Source organism: Phoxinus phoxinus, assembly GCF_949152265.1.
Source record: "Phoxinus phoxinus genome assembly, chromosome: 20".
Taxonomy (NCBI): Eukaryota; Metazoa; Chordata; class Actinopteri; order Cypriniformes; family Leuciscidae; genus Phoxinus; species Phoxinus phoxinus.
The window spans coordinates 15061216-15081139 of NC_136895.1; the positions used below are offsets into that span (position 1 = coordinate 15061216).

General features: G+C 36.1%; 1 protein-coding gene across 4 annotated transcripts in view; it reads left to right on the top strand.

Annotated features, from left to right (window-relative positions):
* The window catches only part of lingo3a (leucine rich repeat and Ig domain containing 3a), a 28271-nt gene that overhangs the window by 3257 nt on the left and 5090 nt on the right, over positions 1-19924 (top strand). Inside the window, exons 3-4 of one of the 4 annotated variants that reach the window (XM_079592433.1) lie at positions 6024-6102; positions 6197-6212. The exons of 2 other annotated variants lie outside the window; for them this stretch is intronic. The gene's annotated coding sequence lies outside the window, so the exon portion shown is untranslated. The remainder of the gene's footprint in view (positions 1-6023; positions 6103-6196; positions 6213-19924) is intronic. One more of the 4 variants, XM_079592434.1, reaches the window with a different exon arrangement.

The following is a 19924-nucleotide window of genomic DNA, read 5'->3' on the forward strand; positions in this document are numbered from 1 at the left end:
GTAATAAAAGTAAGAGGGGTCCATTTTGATTTCATGAGGACTTTTAATACCACACATACTCCTGTGCTTAAAGGAACACTCTACTTTTTTTGGAAATAGGCTCATTTTCCAACTCCCCTAGAGTTAAACAGTTGAGTTTTCATTGTTTTTTAATCCATTCAGCCGATCTCCGGGTCTGGCGGTAGCACTTTTAGCATAGCTTAGCATAGATCATTGAATCTGATTAGACTGTTAGCATCTCTCTAAAAAAAATGACTAAAGAGTTTTGATATTTTTCCTGTTTAAAACTTGACTCTTCTGTAGTTACATCGTGTACTAAGACCGACAGAAAATGAAAAGTTGCGATTTTCTAGGCCAATATGACTAAGAACTATACTCATTCCTGTGTAGTAATCAAGGAACTGTGCTGCCGTACCATGGGTGCAGCAGCGCAATGATATTACGCAGCGCTTGAAAAAAGTCCCCAGCTCGGTAACTTCCAACGTGACGGGCACTAAGTTTGTAATATCATTGCGCTGCTGGTACAGCAGCACAGTTCCTTGATTATTACACAGGAATGAGAGTATAGTTTCTAGTCATATTGGCCTAGAAAATCGCAACTTTTCATTTTCTGTCGGTCTTAGTACACGATGTAACTACAGAAGAGTCAGGTTTTAATTAGGAAAAATATCAAAACTCGTTGGTCATTTTTTTTGAGAGAGATGCTAACGGTCTAATCAGATTCAATGCTAAGCTATGCTAAAAGTGCTAAAACTCAACTATTTAACTCTAGGTGAGTTGGAAAATGAGCCTATTTCCAAAAAAAGTGGAGTGTTCCTTTAAGTCCGCATTCATGTAATTTTTCCGGTCCTTGTGTTCTCTATTGAGCCCGTGTAAACTGCTGCTGAGTTTCTTTGGTATCACATTTAATGAGCTCGAGATCCCTCTCTATCATCGCAGAACTGGGCCTCCTTCAAGCCAAAGTACAGTAATTGGACACTTTAAAAAATCATGAAAAGGGGACAAAGCAGTTTTGAGTCAATCGTTAATGTTTTATTCATTGCTTTGGAACAAGGCTTTATTTTGCATATCCGAGGCTCCCGATGGAGTACAACAAAACGAGATTTTACATGCAGCGCACATGAGTATGTTATGGTTTGCATATCAATTTCTGTTCAAAGATCACTGCATGTGAGGATTTTTAAACTCAGTCTCCTGATTAAAAGATTAGTTCACCATTTCCCACTCAGTTACTCATCCTCATGTTGTTCCAAATATGTATGACTTTATTTTTTTCTGAGGAGCACAAAAGAAAATGTTTTGAAGAATGTTGTGGTTGCTCTTTTGCATGCAGTTGCAGTGAATGAGATTAATGCTTTTAAATCAAATATCAAAAAGGACACAAAGCATCCTAAAAGTAGTCCATGCACTACATTCCACATTCTCAAAATATTATTACTTCTCAAAACATTGCAACTTTATCCTCAAAACATTCAAACTTTTATTTTTAATAAAAACTTTTTTATTACACCTTATTCTCAATTTTGAATTTTTAAATTGATTAGAATTTTTTCAAAAGGTTTACACACTTTCATCATTCGAGAACCAAATCAGTCTTATTAATCATTTAGACCGGCTTTGTGAACAGCTTAACTGAAGTTGTTAAATTCTGACTCAACAGAACGATTTGTTGACAAATCAGACAATGTTACTACTGTCAAGTCAAGTCAAGAATATTTGTATAGCGCTTTTCACAATACAGATTGTATCAAAGCAGCTTCACAGTATTAAATTAAAATAATAATAAAACGTCCATGTTTGGTAATGCTAATCAATAGTATTATTCATTGATTAATTAATTGAATATCCCCAACACTACTGTCATTTAGTCCACACTTGTTTCAACCCATGTTTGAGTCAAATATGGACAAACCCAACCGTTGGTTTAAATTAACCCTTAGTTGTCCGATTTGTGCAAGATGCGCTGAGAAAAGCGAGGGCGGATGTCAAGATTATTAACAAAAAATTACTTATATGGCTTCTGAAGGCTTTGAATTAGTCGTATGGACCGTACTAATTGTAACTAAAAAAGAGCAGCCAGTTTAGTTCTTTAAATATCTCCTTTTGTGTTCCACAGAAGAAGGTAGGCTTACTATAGTGCTAAATTCATGTATTGTGGTATTTACATGGTAAGAATACAAGAGTCCCTGGTTCACTTTGTACTGGCAGCACTTACTGTAATTGTCCCTATTTTGTTGCTGTTATTGCTTGAGGCAGGTCAGCCTGTGCCGCTTAATCGCAATGTGGGGAAATGTGACTCACATAATGCTTTTCCCGATACCTTCGCTTTTAACATGTCTGATTCTTCCAACCCCTTGACATCCGACTTTCTTCCACGGGGTTCGGAGGATGGCGTGTAGCGCTTCTCCTCTGCTCAGTCATGAACTAGAATTACCTTTTCACCGTCCTTGGCTACTTTCTAATGTTCGGGGTGAGGCTCAGGTTGCATGTCTTCGGTGTCGCCCTGCATTGGGCCTTTTATTTCTGCCAGCTCTTTAATTATGTAATTGAATTAACAACCTACGCATCAAACAAGCCCTAAAGCTGTTTGTCCTCTTCTATCAAGATGAGATTGATTTGATGGGACGGTATTCGATAAGCCGTCCTCTTAATTTCCACTCATCGGTTGCTGGCAGATGGAGGTTGATTAATTTTTAAAATGTTATTCCCAAAAATAGCGCCTCTGGTTTGGAAGTCCACCCACAGGTTACACAAGAGGCTGGTATCTCAGGCTAGATGGCATTAATAGATGTTTCCTGACCGCTGTGATGTTGACGTTTAATCAATTATTCATTGCGCTCTACAATTGGCCGTATCTGATAAATCCCGAGCGATGACATATTAAGGCCACGTTTTTGAACGCGGCGCCTCAAAGTTTCTGCCAGACAAGCCGGAGCTCATGTCATGAAGGGTAATGATGTGTAGAGTCTAATAACTGCATTCCGCTCATTTTCACGCATGAGACTCATAGTATCAATTTAAAGACTTCTATCTCCCCTCTGTTCTGCATTAAAGTCGTGACTCATTTCATCAGGCAATTTTACTGGCTGAGACGGAAGCAGAGAAAGACGTTTAGCCTCCTGTCGCTTCAACATAATTCATATCCATTCGCTGGGGGAATGAGTGCGATAATGACAGGGAGTGAATTTGTAGTGCCTTCGTTTTCTTTTTCTTTTCTTTTTTTACTCTTATATGGTTTCTGAGTTGAAAGCAAATGAAACAGCAAGACGTTTATGACAGTTTCAATAATGAAGTCGTAGCATTGTGAGGTTAAATTAGAAATTTAATAGGGAATTAAGGGGTTACTAACTATTGTAATGCTACGTCTTTATTCTCCATTTTGATCTTTCTCAAAATAACTACTTTATTTACATCATTTTGAATATTGTTAATGTATTGCTAGTTTTTCAAAATTAGGTGCTTTTCCTAATTTGGACTTTTTTTTCTCAAAATATTGCTCAATCCCATAATTTTCACTTTATTCTCAAAATATTTAAAAAATAATAATATCTCAATTTCAACTTTATTCACAAAATATTGCCATTTTATTCTCTATGTTGACTTAACTCACAAAATATTGATACTTTATTACTTTGTTCTCCAAACATTTATGTTTTTCCTCCAAAAATTGTGATTTTATTCTCAACAGCTTTTTTTTACACCTCGTAACGTTGCGTGGTGGGAGGGTTTTTTTTTTTTTATAACAATTTTATTTGATCAAAAAGCTGCCTCTCTTTGAAACTTTTCGGCTGGTTTAGCTGTTCGGCGATTCACTGTAAAAAGTGATCAGTTGACTTTACTTAAAGCGAGGAAACCTGTTTCCTTAAAATTAAGTAAATAAGCATCATGCGTAATTGAAAAAATTAAGTTATGTGGAATTGTCAAATTCACATAACTTAAATTTTTCAGTTACGCATGAAGTTTATTGCTTTATCATTCTAAGGCAACGGGTTTTCTCACTTTAAGTTAAGTCAACTGATCACTTTTTACAGTGTACTTTAGAAACATGAACAGTTTGCACACTGTTTCATCAAGTATTTAGTAGTATTTCATATTTCTTCGTCCCAGTTTTTTTGAAGATTCACTGCCTGTCTCCTCTGTGCAAACAAGCCCTGGTTGATCTTTTCGATTTGTTCTGTTGACGAAACTGTGCCATAGTTGTTCCAGAAACTTTTAGACTTGAAGAGGCTTTGATGTCGATCGCGAGCAAAACAGCCGGTTTCCCCAAGGATGGTTTAATTGTTCACGGTCCTTTATTGGATCGTCCTTGACAATATGGCGACAGATGGTGAGAGAGAGATCGGTTTAAACCCCAAACCCTTTTGCTTCACCGTCCCCTGCGGTAGCTGTCAGAAAGACCTGGATCAGATGGATTTTGTAATGACGCTCCAATTCTACACAGCAAAGTGGAATCAGCAAGAGAGTTTGTTTGCACAGCATATCAAGGTGTCTTCATGCTGGCGTTCAGCAAGCGGCACTGGGGCTGCGGCCAAAAAACATTCTCTTGTGCATTGTGGAAATGGATCCGCTCTGTAGAGAGTTTGCCAGATATCGTTTTACTAGTTGTCAAATGGATTAATGATGTAGAAAGAACGACTAAAGGTAATGGATTTTGTTTGTCTGTGATGGACGGGATGGCTGCAGAGCTCCGGTTCATTCCTATTGGTTGCTCTGTAAAGCTTGACTGACCCGAGCAACAGCATCCAAGGTGGGCGGAGCTTGTCTTTTCGGTGTGACACCCTCCGCACCCTTAACTTCCTGCGTCTGCGTGTCGTTCGGATGCTCGCAGGCCCTCGAGGAGGCGATATAATGACCCCCATGTCAATGCATCCATCTAGGCAAGGCCGAAGTCAGAATAGACAGTGCTGATGGGACTTCAGAGGACCAGCCATGAATTTCTCATGTGACTTAAAATAGAAAGTACAGGCAAGCTTGAACATCTCAAGCTTGTTGCCAGGCATTGATGAATTATTCAGCTATAATGGAAAACACATTGTGATCATAAAGCCACATGTGGCAGCAAATTCTTGCAACTACAAATTCTCACTTTGTTCATGTCTCCGTCTGTTTCTTTCTTTTAATGTTTCGATTTTCTTTGATTTGACTAAATTAATCTCGTAATTCTACATCTTTATTCTCATAATTTTGATATATTTTTTTTAATAACTTGCATAATTTTGACTATTCTCAATATTGCTGTCAATCATTTTTCACTTTATTCTCAAAATATGACTACTTTTCTCAAATTATTCCTGCTTTATTCTCATAATATTTCTCTTTATTCTCAAAATATGACTTTTATAATTTGGACTTTTGTTCAGAAAATATTATTCTCATAATATTACTACTCATAAATTTGCACTTTATTTTTAATTACTATTTTCATAATTTGTATTGATTACAAAATATTACTACTTTTCTCATAATTTTTACTTTATTCTCAAAATATTGCCAGTTTATTTTCATAATTTTGACTTTTCTTCCAATATACTTCTATCCTCCAAATATTACTCCTTCATTTTCATGAATTTCACTTTATCCTCAATTTTGCTACTTTTCTCAAAATATTACTAGGCTACTTTATTTTCATAATTTTCACTTTATTCTCAAAATATTGCTATTGTCTCAAAATATTGCTCTTTTATTCTCATATTTTTCACTTTATTCTCAAAATATTGCTATTGTCTCAAAATATTGCTCTTTTATTCTCATATTTTTCACTTTACTACTTTATTTTCCTAATTTTGACTTGTGCACAAAATATTACTACTTTTCTCAAAATATTAATCCTTATTTTCATTATTTTGACTATTCTTAAAATATAACTATTCTCAATTTTACCTTTTATTAAAAATATTGCTAATTTATTCTCAGTGTTAACTTATTGTGTTTTCTTTCTTTCTTTGAATGTTTAGATCTCCCACTAGCTTGTCTTTACTGTTGTGTCGATCTTTGACTAGTGTTTTTGATGCGACTGGTTTCAGACTGTCATTGTGGAGTTTGTCTGAAAGGACATTTGTCAAGGACACAATCAGCTTCTTCACTGTCTGTCTTCGATCAGGGGTAATGTTAAATTGCAACACTGTCAAAGCTCAAAACTGTCACGCATGAAAGGCAGCAATATTGTAATTGGGTAATCCATCTTTTTTTGTCACAGGCACATCATTTCTCAGGTAAGGTCAGCTGTGCAGTTTGCTGACTGCTTTTACTGAAAGAGAACAATGAAGAATTTATGTTAAATACATTTCTTTTTAATTGGGAGATCTGTTTGATCATGGAGATTCATTGTGTTAATCTACTAAATTCAAAGAGAAAAAAAATGACATTATTTATTATTATAATCAGCTTTTTCTGGAATATTAATATTATTTGCATTGTTATTATTATTAAAGCACATTTTCACCCCCAAATTATCAATAGAATGTCTCATTACTGTAATACTGAAAATATAATAACATTAAATAAAATCTGTACACTTCATATAGCACATAATCATATAGCAAAATATTTTTCATTTTTGCCAAATCCTGCTTAAGTTGACCATGATTTTATGATGCAACATTTTATGGTGCAATTATAATATTCATATTTTAATAATGATTTATAATAATTTAAGAACAATTGTATAATTTATATAAGCTTAATAATTATATACACTCTAAAAAATGCTGGGTTGTTTCAACCCAATTTTGGGTAAAATATGGACAAACTCAAACGTTGGGTTAAAAATACAATGTAAAAATTTAACCCAACGGCTGGGTTTGTCCATATTTTACCCAAAATTGGGTTGAAACAACCCAGCATTTTTTAGAGTGTATAAATATAAATGTATAGAAATATTGTTATTTTGAGCCCTGAGATGAGAAATAAAGCGGGACTTATATATTCCCATGATATATACAATGGGAACGAAATGCCCAGGTATTGAGTTTCTCTTTCTTTTTTTAATTCTGTAATCCAATATTATATAGGCCTATATTTACTTGTATTTTATTCTAGGCCTATAGCTACTGAAGGATTAGTCCTGAAACATTCACAGTCTCAGAGGCGAGTGTACTCAAATATGGAGCTAATGTAAAGTTATAAACTTAATTAGCTCTAAAAACTTGAATCGGAAATAATTGTATTATTACTAGTTATAGAACTAGTCATTGAAAATAAAAGCAGTTTGGAAAATTATTTGCATTGTATTCAAGCAGAGTGTTTGTTGTATCTCGTACACTCTTCACAACTACTTTTGTATTTGATTTGATGTGTAACAGCCATAATTATTTACATTATATCTCAATGAATTAACAGATTATTCAGCATTTGACAAATTTCTGTCATTAGATAATGTCCTTACAATAAGTGTCATACTTAGAAATAGTGAAAAAAGATCTGCAGTTCTTGTGAATTTGCAGAGCTTGCTGGAAAAAAGTACAGAGCGCAGGATTTTCTCAGTACTTTCTTCGTTCTTCATATCTCATTTCATCCTCCTTCCTCTCTCCCTCTTAAGCCTGTTCTCAAAGAGGCCTTAGGATTGTCAGTCATTTGCAGTGGCTCAGCGTTAATTCCCCGCGAACGCCGGGGCATTGACGGTGCTCCCACCCACTGGATTTATATGGTGACAGCGAAAAGGGGAAGCTTGAGCTCTTGGGGGAGTAAAAAGGAGCACCCGGCAAGTTCCTATTGAGTCAAATGCTCCCCCAATCCCCTCTATCTTCCCATCTTTCCCAAAACCTGGTTCTGTCATGCCGTATAATTGCTGAGAGTAGTTTCCCCAAAATATTCATCACTGTTCTTGTGATAGAATAAGGTAAAAACATGAGGTATTTGTTGAACTAAGGGGCCGTTTTCAACTAAAAACGGAAAACTGTATGAGTTTTGGCTGTTCGTTTTACACGACAATGTCTGAAAATGCGAACTTTTGAAAACGGGTTTCAAAGTGCAAGTTTTTGAAAACTATTCCGTTATTGCCTCTGTGTAAACCACAAAAACTTGAATTTGCGAAAACTGTGACGTCATGTGTATGCATATTACATGTTCAGTCTATGGGTGCGTAGTTTTAATTTACAAAATAGCATCGCCACCTACTGGCCTGGCAGCAGAATAAAGTGATTTTAGTCATTTTTGCAATGGGGAACGTTTTGACAGCGTTGTTGTCCGCAAACTAAAAAGCCATAGAATTTGAGCTGGCTTGTGTCTTTTGAATGGTTTCCAAGATCTCAGTGGGAAGTGGGTGTTGGTCAACCGAAAGACATCAGGAAATAATATACACACTTCACACCTTATTCAGAAAAATAACGGATTTAAAGACACAAAGCTTTATTTCACAGCATTTATTCTGTCGCTCCAAGCTAGATTAAAATCTTTTTAATATAATGTTGTGCAATTTAGTAATAGGGGATTGTAAGTATTGTAATATTTTGATGTTGTTAGTAATCCCAGATATATGTTCATGCTTAATGTCCTGCAAAATTAAGTTCACGAAGAATTCAATTTTGTGTTAGTTCGGTTACCTGTGTCGTGTCGTCAATGTGCCGTAGACACGCGCATCTTAACGATTTCTATATATCGCTTATCCTGCCCGAAATGTCCATACATATATCCTAAAAACTATTCATGTGCGACTGATATGCTGAAAATCAGGTGACTTAAGGTCAATGTTTTGGCTGGAAGTCAACGAGGTCCTTGGTCGGTAGGGAATAGTAAGATGGCCACTCGAACACTTCCGGTGGCTTCACCGCCTGCTGGCAGTTTAGAACGCAATGAGTAATCCAGTCATTTATATAGATCAGTGGATAAATCCCACAAAGCGTGAAAACGTTAGCGATGCAGCAGGTTTTACACGGGACATCCTCTGCTTCTGGTTAGCCTGCTGCCCTGTGGTCTCTTTCCTAGAGACAGTGTAAGTCTGCCAGCTGTCACCGCTAGGCCACTGTTGTCTAGCCAGTGCAGAGATTAGAGCTGGTTATTGGAAACCGCAAAATCAGGCGGTGTGCCACAGGATTAAGGAAGACGCTGAAGTAGGGCAGGCTCTCATCCAGAACAAAAATACTGTCCCAGAACATCGGCCGTGTAATAACGGTTAATCCTTCTATTTTACACCGGCACATGCCTGTCATATTTCTGTCTAGGTTGGACATTGTGTTATGCTGCCGTTCTGACAAAAATAAGTATATACTCCATGGCTTTTGTTTTATTTAAAGGTTATGTTCATAATTCTAGTTTGACACAGAGTGGGTGTTAAACGGCATTACTTTTGGATGCTGCTGGCGTTTTTGCGTTTTCTTCTTTGCTGGTAATAAGTCTTACAATGAGATACGAGAAGCTTATTATCTAGCAAGCTTGAGGAAACCCATTCAAGGTTTGAATTACCTCCTCTCTTGCTTAATAACATCAAACACTTATTTCTTGATGCCTATTTGTTGAAGGCTCTGCACACATTTCTCTAATGAAGCCTGTCTAAAAGAAAAATCAAATGTAATTGACATTATTTTTCAAAATTGTGACCCTGGACCACAAAACAAGTCACATGGGTCCATTTTTTGAATTTGAGATTTATACATCATCTTAAAAATTGATGCATTGATGTATGGTTGGTTAGGATAGGATCATATTTTTGAAACTTGAAGAAAATCTGGAATCTGAGGGTGCAAAAAAATCGAAACATTGAGAAAATCGCCTTTAAAGTTGTCCATTTATGTTTGTGATTGTGCTGCATTCACTCACAAAAATTTATGTTTTTTTTTTTTACGGTAGGAAATTTACAAAATATCTTCATGGAACATGATCTTTACTTAATATACTAATTATTTTTGGCATAAAAGAAAAATCTATAATTTTGACCCATACAATGTATTGTTAGCTATTGCCACAAATATACTCGTACGACTTGACTGGTTTTGTGATCCATGGTCACAACTGTAACTTTTTTTCTTATATTTCAGAACTGCAACTATTTTCTGGTAACTGCCATATATACAATGTGACTTTCTTACAATTGCAACTTTATTTCTTGTAGTTGCGACTTTATATTTCACAATTGAGACTTTTCTTGTAATTGCCACTATATTTCGCAGTGTGACTTTCTGACAATTGCGACTTTATATCTCATAATTGCAGCTTTATTTCTCGTAATTACAGCTTTATTTCTCGTAATTACAGCTTTATTTCTCGTAATTGCAACTGTTTTCTTGTAATTGGGACTTTAATGCGATGTTCTCACTATTGTGACTTTCTCATAATAGCCACTTAATTTCTTGTAATTTCAACTTTAATATTTCGCAATTTCAACTATTTTCTTGTAATTGTGACTTCTTTATCTAAATGTGATGCTCTCACAAACTTTTTTTCTCGTAATTGCAAATTTATATTTCAAAATTATGACTTTTTTCTGGAGATTGCCACTACATCTCACAATGTGACTATTTCTGACAATTGCGACTATATATTAATTACAGCTTTTTCCTCATAATTGGGACATTTATATCTCACAGTGTGACATTCTCAAAATTGTGACTCCTGTAATTGCAACTTTATATCTCACAATTGCAACTTTTTCTAAATATTGGTATACATGTCTCAAAATGTGTCTAGTTGCAATATCTTTTTTTAACTTTGAGGCGAAAACTGACTTCCATCGGCACCAATCAAAAGCCTGACTACATACTTTTTCAATGAGGGCTTTTTCCGCTTTTGTGTCATAATGAATGTCCCATGTTTTGTCTGTAACTCAAGCTGAAGCATATATAGCTTATATAGACCTGTATTTTCAAGAAACAAAGTTTGACTCCAAACTTAACCTCAGGCTCATTATCCTGCAACAGCTGCTGGTGTCAAATGGTTGTCACTGCTGTGTTCTCAAATGTATACTGGTTGACTGAATGCAGTGATAAATGTATGGAGTCATGTTCTAGTATGCATTGTGAATTCTCTATCAAAAGCTAAACTAGTCAAGAAGTTACAACCTCTCTCTTTAATTCACTAAAGCGAGCCAAGAGTGTGAGTGTTTGATTTGATCAGTGTGAATTTGCCAGGCTTCATCTTTGCCATTCAGTCGAGTTCGAACTTCTCAAGGCAGTTGAACTACTCAGACAGAGATTAGAGCAACCATTGATTTTGAGACACTTTAAAAGCATTTTTTTCTTTGACAAGCATTTCAAAAGCGAAGCCTCAGCGCTTAACCCCTTAACTGTCACCCCCCCCTTTTTGAGCGAAGATGTGAAAATGCACTATCCAAACTTAAATGGTTGTGATTCATGAATGCTTTGGAATACAGGCCTAAGGTTGGTCTCTTTTTTAAAAAGGCACTCAGCAGAAGTGAAACCACTTCAAAAAATGAAATTGTAAAAAAGTATAGAAGTTTACGTTTACTGTGAATCAAATGTACTGTATAATTTTTTTCATTTTATACAAAATATATATTTAACAAAATATTTTTTACAATAAAATGCTATAAAATCAAAGCCATATGTCTAACCAAGTCGTGTTCCAAATTTGAAGTTATCACCACAAAAATGGAAGTTCTTATGAGGTTTTGTTTAGGCGCTATACCAAAAATAGTCATATTCTATTGGGGTATGGAATATGACTATAACTACACAAAGTAGTTGCCAAATATGAAACCTTGATTCTCAGACCTTTCAGACGATATGCGCTGTCAAGATTAGAAAAAAAACACAGATTTTTTTTTTCAGCGGTAGGAGCCCGCTTTGAAATCAGATTAAAAGCACAGTTTCCATGGTAACGCAATGTATGATTTCAAAACGGATGAATTTTGAGTTAAGTATTCACATGATACCTAATTTATGATGATTACTAAAATATGTGCTAGGAAAAAAAGGCAATAAAAAGAGCGCCAAATGTCCTGTTAGTGGGACAGTGACAGTTAAACTGCAATTTTATAGATGCCATTATATTCTCACTGCTAGTTTATGGATTTCTAGCCTTTTTAGGTTTCCATCTCCCATACTATTCTAAAGCCTAGTGAGCTGCCAAAAGAGCCATTATTTTAAGGGATCACAGGCATACTTTCGACATGAAGGTAGCCTATAGGCAACTTAATTATTCTGGTTTTTAATATACATTGTTTTAAGCTAATGCTAATGCATTGCGCTTAAGTTCACAAAAAAAAAAAAGTTAGATGGTGGACGAGGAAATGTTGGTTATAAGTTGTATTTAATTCTGTAAAGAATTTTCTTATTAGAGTAGCATGCTGTTAGCTTAGCAACATGCTAACAGAGTCGCATTCTCCTGCGAGAAGTGCTATTTTGTGAGTTGCTGCCTATGTAGTGGGCTCTGAATCAGTCACATATGAATTTCCATAATGGCTTGGATGCTGCCTATGTAGACGGCAAGGCAGGTTAATTTGTGGGGTTTTGCCAAAGGCTTCTAATAATTGTGAGGAACGGGGTAAATTACTGAGATAAAGACTGAACATCAGCTTTCACGCAGCAGGAGAATAAGAAGTGGTTTTCACTGGTGCTTGATAACTCCAGCTAATAGTGTCTAATTGCTCTTGCTGATTTGTATGCTGCGAGAACATTGATTAAAGGCGAATTAAAAGTCATGCACAGGGTTTGCCAACAGCCGGAGGGTCTGATTGTCCTTGCAGCTGCTGCAACTTGCAGTAAAGTATGGCAAATCTCAACCAAAGGTCACGCTTTGACTGAATGAACATCTAGCTTATCTAGTAGCCCATTAGCTCAGTGCTGCACTAAGACCCTGTGCAAGTAAGATGCATTTCAGGCAATCCAACTAGTGTAAACGTGAATCTATTTGTAGCTATTTGCATTTGTAGCATTAATGCTAATCAGTCCTGATGTGTCCTGGCCTTCTAAAAAGGTTATTAAACAGGACTAAAGTTATTCTTCAAAAGAATCTGGGGAAGTTAAACTATTTATCAATCGGATTTTGTAAATTTTGTTAATTTTTTTTTTGTTTTTTTGTGACAGTTTCTAAAATCACATGCTATATATTCAAATCCACTCTCATGGAAGGCTAGGCTAACCTTGGCCAGGCAGTCTGAAGTGATTTGTTTTGACAGGGTTAGAATGCCAGCCAGTGAAGGGTGTCTTCTAATCCATTCAAGCCAAAGAGACGACCGCAGGACAGCGTCCAACCTCCGCATTGTGACCTAGCTAGGCCATGGCCTTTTCTGACACTGCCCAAAGACATTTCTCATGCAATACCAGGCTTCATGCTTCTTCAGCTCTCGCGTCTTTCTAATTAAAAGCTTATGCAACTTCAGTGTTTTATTCGCCCCCTAATGAAATGCGTTGTAATTTTATTGCCCTGTGTTTACGTATAATTGGCCCCAAGAGTCAATTGTGCCAATGAATTGGCAGTTAGGATAAGTATCTCGAGAGGTTCATGGTGGAAGGCATCATAATTATGTGTCCTTTCTTGCATGAGTATGGTTTTTACTTTTAACTCTTTCATTTTTTCTTGGCATTTCTTTCCCTTGACTTTTAAATTTTTTTGACTTTTAAGAAGACTGCGTATATGGTAATTAATCTCTGGGTAGTTTGGTTAGGATATCTCTTTTATTTATATATTTAATGTATTTTGTAATATTTAAATCTATATAAAAGTTTATAGTTTGGATAAACGGATGTCTACGGGAACAATCAAAATGGAGTAAATCACCTTTTGAAAGTTACCTGATGCCTCAAATAAGGGTTGTATATTGTTACACCAGTAGGTGGCGACAAGTGACTGTTAAAAAATGTATTTGTCATTGAATCATTTATTTAAGGGATTCGTTCAAAAAGACTGATTCATTACTGGATGAATCAGCGTTTTTGAACGAATTTGAAGTGAAGAATTTATGAGTCAGTCATTAAATCATTCATTCAAACTGATTTTTAAAAATAATACAAATCATTTAAACATTTTAAAATAACATTTTGTCAGAACCTCTAGTAAATTACATGTTATTTTGTTTAGTTGTCTGTTCAGAATCGTGTGAGAAACGTGATGTCTGTTTTAAACAACAACAACAAAACAAATCGTGATTCTCGACAATCGACAGCACACAATCGTGTGCATATATTTGCAATAAGCAAACTGTGTGGATGGATCAAAAAAAGATATCCTAACAATGACAGGAAAAGAAAAAGAAATATAAAAACAAAGATGTCGTGGGGGAGGGGAGGTGGGGTTATGCTATGTATTATGGCACACTTAACTTCTTACTTTGGGATATGTGTCCATATGCCGCTTAGTTTTATATGATGTTATTACATACTCACAAGTTGATGGTGTTTCATGCTAGCGGTCAAATTCATAACATCGAGTCATGGTAATAAAGGTTTTAAGTTTATGACACCGCACTCATGTGTAATCACAATCTTTATACCGCTGCTGTAATCCTCTTAATTTATTTCCTCAGCTTTGAGCATCCCTAACACATCCAGTGACTGGCAGCACTCCTGTCAGTGCCGTGTCTCAATTTGCAGGGGCTTACAGAGAGGATGTTAATTTACGGGTACTGTTGGCTGTGCCCAAATGCCAGGGGTGTCATACATGGCTGACCTACTTTACTCCCTGTCCACATGCATGCTGACTGCAGTGCTGCTAGGACCTGGACTACCCAGTGGAACTCATTAGTCGCTGCATAACTACAAGGAGAACCGAACTTGGGATATACAGAAGCGGAAGGTCATTTATGTATGGTGGGAAATATTGTGAGCTGTGCGTTTTGACATTTTGAAGATGATACCATAGGCACAAATTATTTTATTTGCTCGAGAGAATCAATTTGGAGATGCTTCAGGATTTGGGCTCTCTTGGACGTGTTGTGAGTTAAATCTGATGAGTCATGTCATAATGGAGTATGACATTCCCCATCATTGCAATCTGAGCTACTTCACTGAACACACTTCAGTGACTTGCAAAAACAAAAAACAAGATGTTAATTATGAGGAACTTACATTTTAGATGTAATATTACCGGTTACTATTTGAACTTTAAACGTAAATAGCTCAGAACGAATCACAGAAAAATCAACCAGTAGTGATGTTTCATTCCTGAATTAAATGAATGCTAATGTGTTTTTGAATGACACACTGAATGATTCAATTACTCAATATTAAAGACAGCCTCTTGTTTACTTGCCAAAATGAATCAGTGTTTTAAATGATTGGTTATAGTAAATGATTCACTGACTCACTCATAAAGACAGTCAGCTAACAATGTTTGGTTCCCAGAATATTCTGAGAATGTTTCCCGGAACGTTCCAAAAAAAATGCATTTTTAAGATTCCTTGGCCAGGAACGTTTTCTTCACGTAAATAGAATGTTCTTTTCAGGTTTGCAAAAATATAAGCTAAAAATAACCAATAGTGAACATTCTGTTTTGGTTATTCGAAAAAAAAACCTCCCTGCAAACGTTCTGGAAATAATATTTTATGGTTACAGGTATAAAAATAAAAATAAAATCTTTCGAGAACATTCTGTGTAGATTATCTTTAAGTTATATATATATATATATATATATATATATATATATATATATATATATATATATATATATATAAAAACTCACTGCAATGTTCTGGGAAGGTTAGTTCTTATTTGGTTCCCAAAAAATAACCAAATGTGAACCATATGGTAACGTTCTGTGGTGTTTTTCAATGAATGATCCAGTGACTTACTGTCACGGTGTGGTGTAGGTAGAAGAAAGGCGAACAGACAAAGCGCTCCAATACAAACGTTTACTTAAATGAAACTCATACCGGTACAGGGATCACGGGTTGAAGGTACACACACACACACTAGGTTCAATGAAACATAGACGAGAACGGACAAAGACAGAGGGAGAAACACGGCATGGGCAAACAAAGGGAGATGACGAGTGAATAACAAGGAACAGGTGAATAAAATGACTATCAACAGACTGGGGAACACTAGGTCACAGGACTAAACCAAAATGAAACACAGAAGGGGGAAACACAGACCATACATGTTACACTTACTAATAATAAACAATCTTGATTAAATTTTAAATGAATTTGTTTTTGAACAAATCAATGGTAAATAAGTTTTTTATCCACCATCTTAGCGACGTAATTTGCAGAAAGAATTGCTCAATTCCCACCTGCTAACCCCAGTGCTGTTGGAGTGAATATCAACAATATTTGCTCATCGCACGGCTAATCAAATTCAAGGACCAGAACTAAATATTACACTTAAAAAATGCTAACATGCTTATGCGAAGTGTGAATGGCCTAACATATTAATATGAGTGCCAAAATAGATATGCTTTCAGTTTGTGATAAAGGCTCATGTGATCATTGTTTAGTGAAGTCAAATGGACCTTTAATGACAAAATCATTAGATTGGATCTCAAAGTTGCGTTTTAATACTGGTGTATACTGAAAACTTTCCATTATAATGGTGTAAATGAGTCAGACGTGGCCTGAAGGCTGTGAGTCAGACAAAACTGTGAGGATGGCAAGACTTGCGTCATTGGTTTCTCTCCATTTTTCACATACATGTGACTTTTTGGCCAACAGCCATTGTTTTCAATGCCATTATCAACATCCTGTGGAGAAACTGTGCCCTCCATATGTCGATGGAAAGTGGCTGTAAATAGCGTTTGTTTATCTGGTAATGAAACCAAATGGCTCTTTTCTTAATCGAGAACTGTATTCTCTCAAGGTAAAGACCTCTTGGCCTTCGTCACATATTTACGCGAACACTTTCAGAATGACTGAAAACAACACTATGAAGAATATGCCAGCAATGATTGTCCATTTATGTGTCTTTGTTTCCACATTTAGTCCGTACCAATCCAATTTTTTGACCTAATTATCTAGCTCCGATACATCTTAGCTGGAGCCAAGGATCCGTTCATCTAACACGGCTTCAATGAGCCAAGATAAAACCAGCATTAAGCGCCTTGCCAAGCAGCTGTCAGGTGGAGCATACATCAGTTTATTCACAGGATCGTGAGCCAATAAAAGAGCGAATGTTCAAGTCTTTACATCACTATTCCTGTTGGAGGAGGTCCATCAAGGAGCCGTAGTCAGTGTCTTTGTTCTGGTAGGTCATGTTCATAGACCATGATAATCTAAATAATTCATCCCATCAGGAAACTGAGCAATGCCAATCAATAGTAGCATTGTGGCCTTTCTATTCTCGCCTGTATTAAATATGCATGTTAAACAAGTCATGTTCCCAGTTTGCGGTGAACCATTGTCTTTCTTCCCCGAAACACAATTGATATTCTATCCCCTCAAGAGTTGTGAGTGATTGTTCTGCGCTGCTTCTACAATAGCTTGTCATCGCTCATTAGCTTTTAGCTGATTAGCATGTCTGTTCATGAACCAGATCAGGTGAAGTTTCATGAATGCTTTTAACCTTCCTTTGTTAAAGGTGATATGATTTTATTCATATTCTTGTTAAAACTGAATCATATAGTGCATATATTTCTTTATTTAAACAACAGCCAGTCATATCGTGATTTCAGTTTTATTTACAACTAAACTATTTGTAGTTTTAGAGTGTAAATTTGGTTTAAACAGGCTTTCCAAACATCAGCCTCAACTGAGTTGTGATTTTTGGGTGGGACTGACTTTTTTCAGTGTCGGGATCGTTTTCCAGGGCTGTGTTGAAACGTGATCCATAAAGTCTTTCATTTTCAACTGCGGTAAAATTTTCAATTACTTTCTGATCTGTATCTTTATAATTTACTAATACTCTTGTCTTTCCAAACCTGTATGGCTATTTCTTCTGTGGAACATAAAATATAATTTGAATAATGTTTTTGTCGACACAATGTAAGTCAATGGGGTCCAAAATAACATTTGGACCCCATTGACTTTCATTGTATGAACAAAAAAACATTTTTCAAAATACCATCTTCTGTGTTCCAACGAAGAACAAAAGTTCTTCAGGTTTGGAATGACGAGTCATTTTGTGCTCAAAATGATTAAAGCCGTAATTGTTTGCTTTTTGCACTTTCAGCATTTCGCAGTGTCTGCTCCTTCTTTGTCATCTCCTTGAACTCCCAAACGTCTGCTGAATCCACTAACATCCCTGCTCTCAGTTGGCTTCTGTTCTCCAGCTAACACACTGATGCCCTTGTCAGCTTTTGTTTGGCCAAGGGTACCGTTGCCTCTTTGAAGTACGTCTTCCCCTTGAGACGGCCCCCCCAGGGAGTCCACATTCACCCTGAGCATCTGTCATTTGCCCCTTCCTCATCCTTGCTCCGCTTCATCCCGACTGACTGTCTCCTCACTGGCCACTGTAAGGTTTCCCCGAGCTGCAGAGGATAGATGGGCTTGCGGAGCAGCGAGAGACAGAATGAGGAGGATCATATGTACGGTTATGTAAAGAGATGTGTGGGCAGCATTTGAAATCGATGTGAGTTGAAGAGTGCCATCAGCAGCACTAAACTAGTGCAGATCCAGTGGTGATATATGGGAAAGTTGACGCCTCCACACACTTCCCTTCAGCTCCATGAGTTCTCGCACCTGCCCTAGAGTTTTTTCCCCTTCCAGTGTGTGCGTTCATTATTCCTTTTTATGTGCTTTCTCTCTAATTAAGGTACTAGGTTGCCTTAATTGCTCCCGGTCCGTATCATCTGTTTAATTGTTTTTTCCCCCCATCCCAGATAGACTTTTCTCTCTGATGTCTGTGCGATTTCAGTCTGCGCTTATTCTGCTATTTTTTCTTTCTCATCATTAATCCTGGTGTTGTTTATATCCTGAATTCGACAGGAACATCAAGCACCACCCAGTTACATGTTTTTCCCACTCAAAACAAGTACTCCTTCAAAAATGTTGAATGTTTTTCATTTCCTTTTCACTTCGTCTTGCTCTAAATATGGTTCCACAGGATGTGGTAATTTAAGGATTCTTATGGTTGCATAAAGAGAAGAAAGGCAAAAAAGTGCCCCATAAGTACACTTACCTTAAGTAGACTTAAAATGGTAAAATGAAACTTAGATCATTCTTAATTTATCATTGCATTTGATAACAAAATATCAAACTAGTGTTATTTTAGTATTATTTATTTACTATTATAGTATTTTGAATATTTTGAATTAGCTTTTGTTTTATTTGATCTTTTTTCATAATAGTTTCTTGTCTAATATTTGTATTTTATTTCAATTAACGAAAAATATTGTGTATAGTTTTATTTTTAGTTAACAATAACACTGTTAAGTGGCATATATTTTAAAGAAATATAACATACTTTTCAACCAAAGCACTCCCCCCAAAAATGTGTTTGTTAGGTTTTAAATTACAAAAATTTGGTTATTTGTGGTTGTCAAATGTGAACAGAACATGGTTAATGTGTTTGAATACATACTTAAAATCACCAGTTGGTGAGATATTTAGATTTTAATGCAATTTAGAGATTTGTACGTGTGATTAGTATGTCCAAGTACTTTTTTGGCACCTATTTTAGATTTTGTAGTGTTTTTCCTTTTTATATATATATATATTTAGAACATTGATGTTCTCTTGTATCGATATTTTATGTATTAACTAGCCTCTCAACAGCTGTTAGTGGGGAAAAACACTAATTGCTTGATTTGCCCTTCACGTATCGACTAACAGCTGTTATGTAATTCTCAGGTGACATGCTACCTTGCTGAGGTGAACAACAGAGCAAAGAGGAAGCAATGTCTCTCATTTACTCCTGACAATTTCAGGTCGAGGCCAGATCCATTTAAATTCCATTGCAGATGAAGCTAAAATTGGAACTAAAATGTATTTCAAAATCATTACAGATGAATTTTTAATCACTCTCATGTCATTCTAAACCTGTAAGACTGACTTCTGTGGGACAAAATATATTTTGAAAGTGTTTTTTGTCCATACAATGAAAGTCAATGGGGTCCAATGTTGGTTTTGGGCTCTATTAATGTTGATTGTATGGACAAGAAA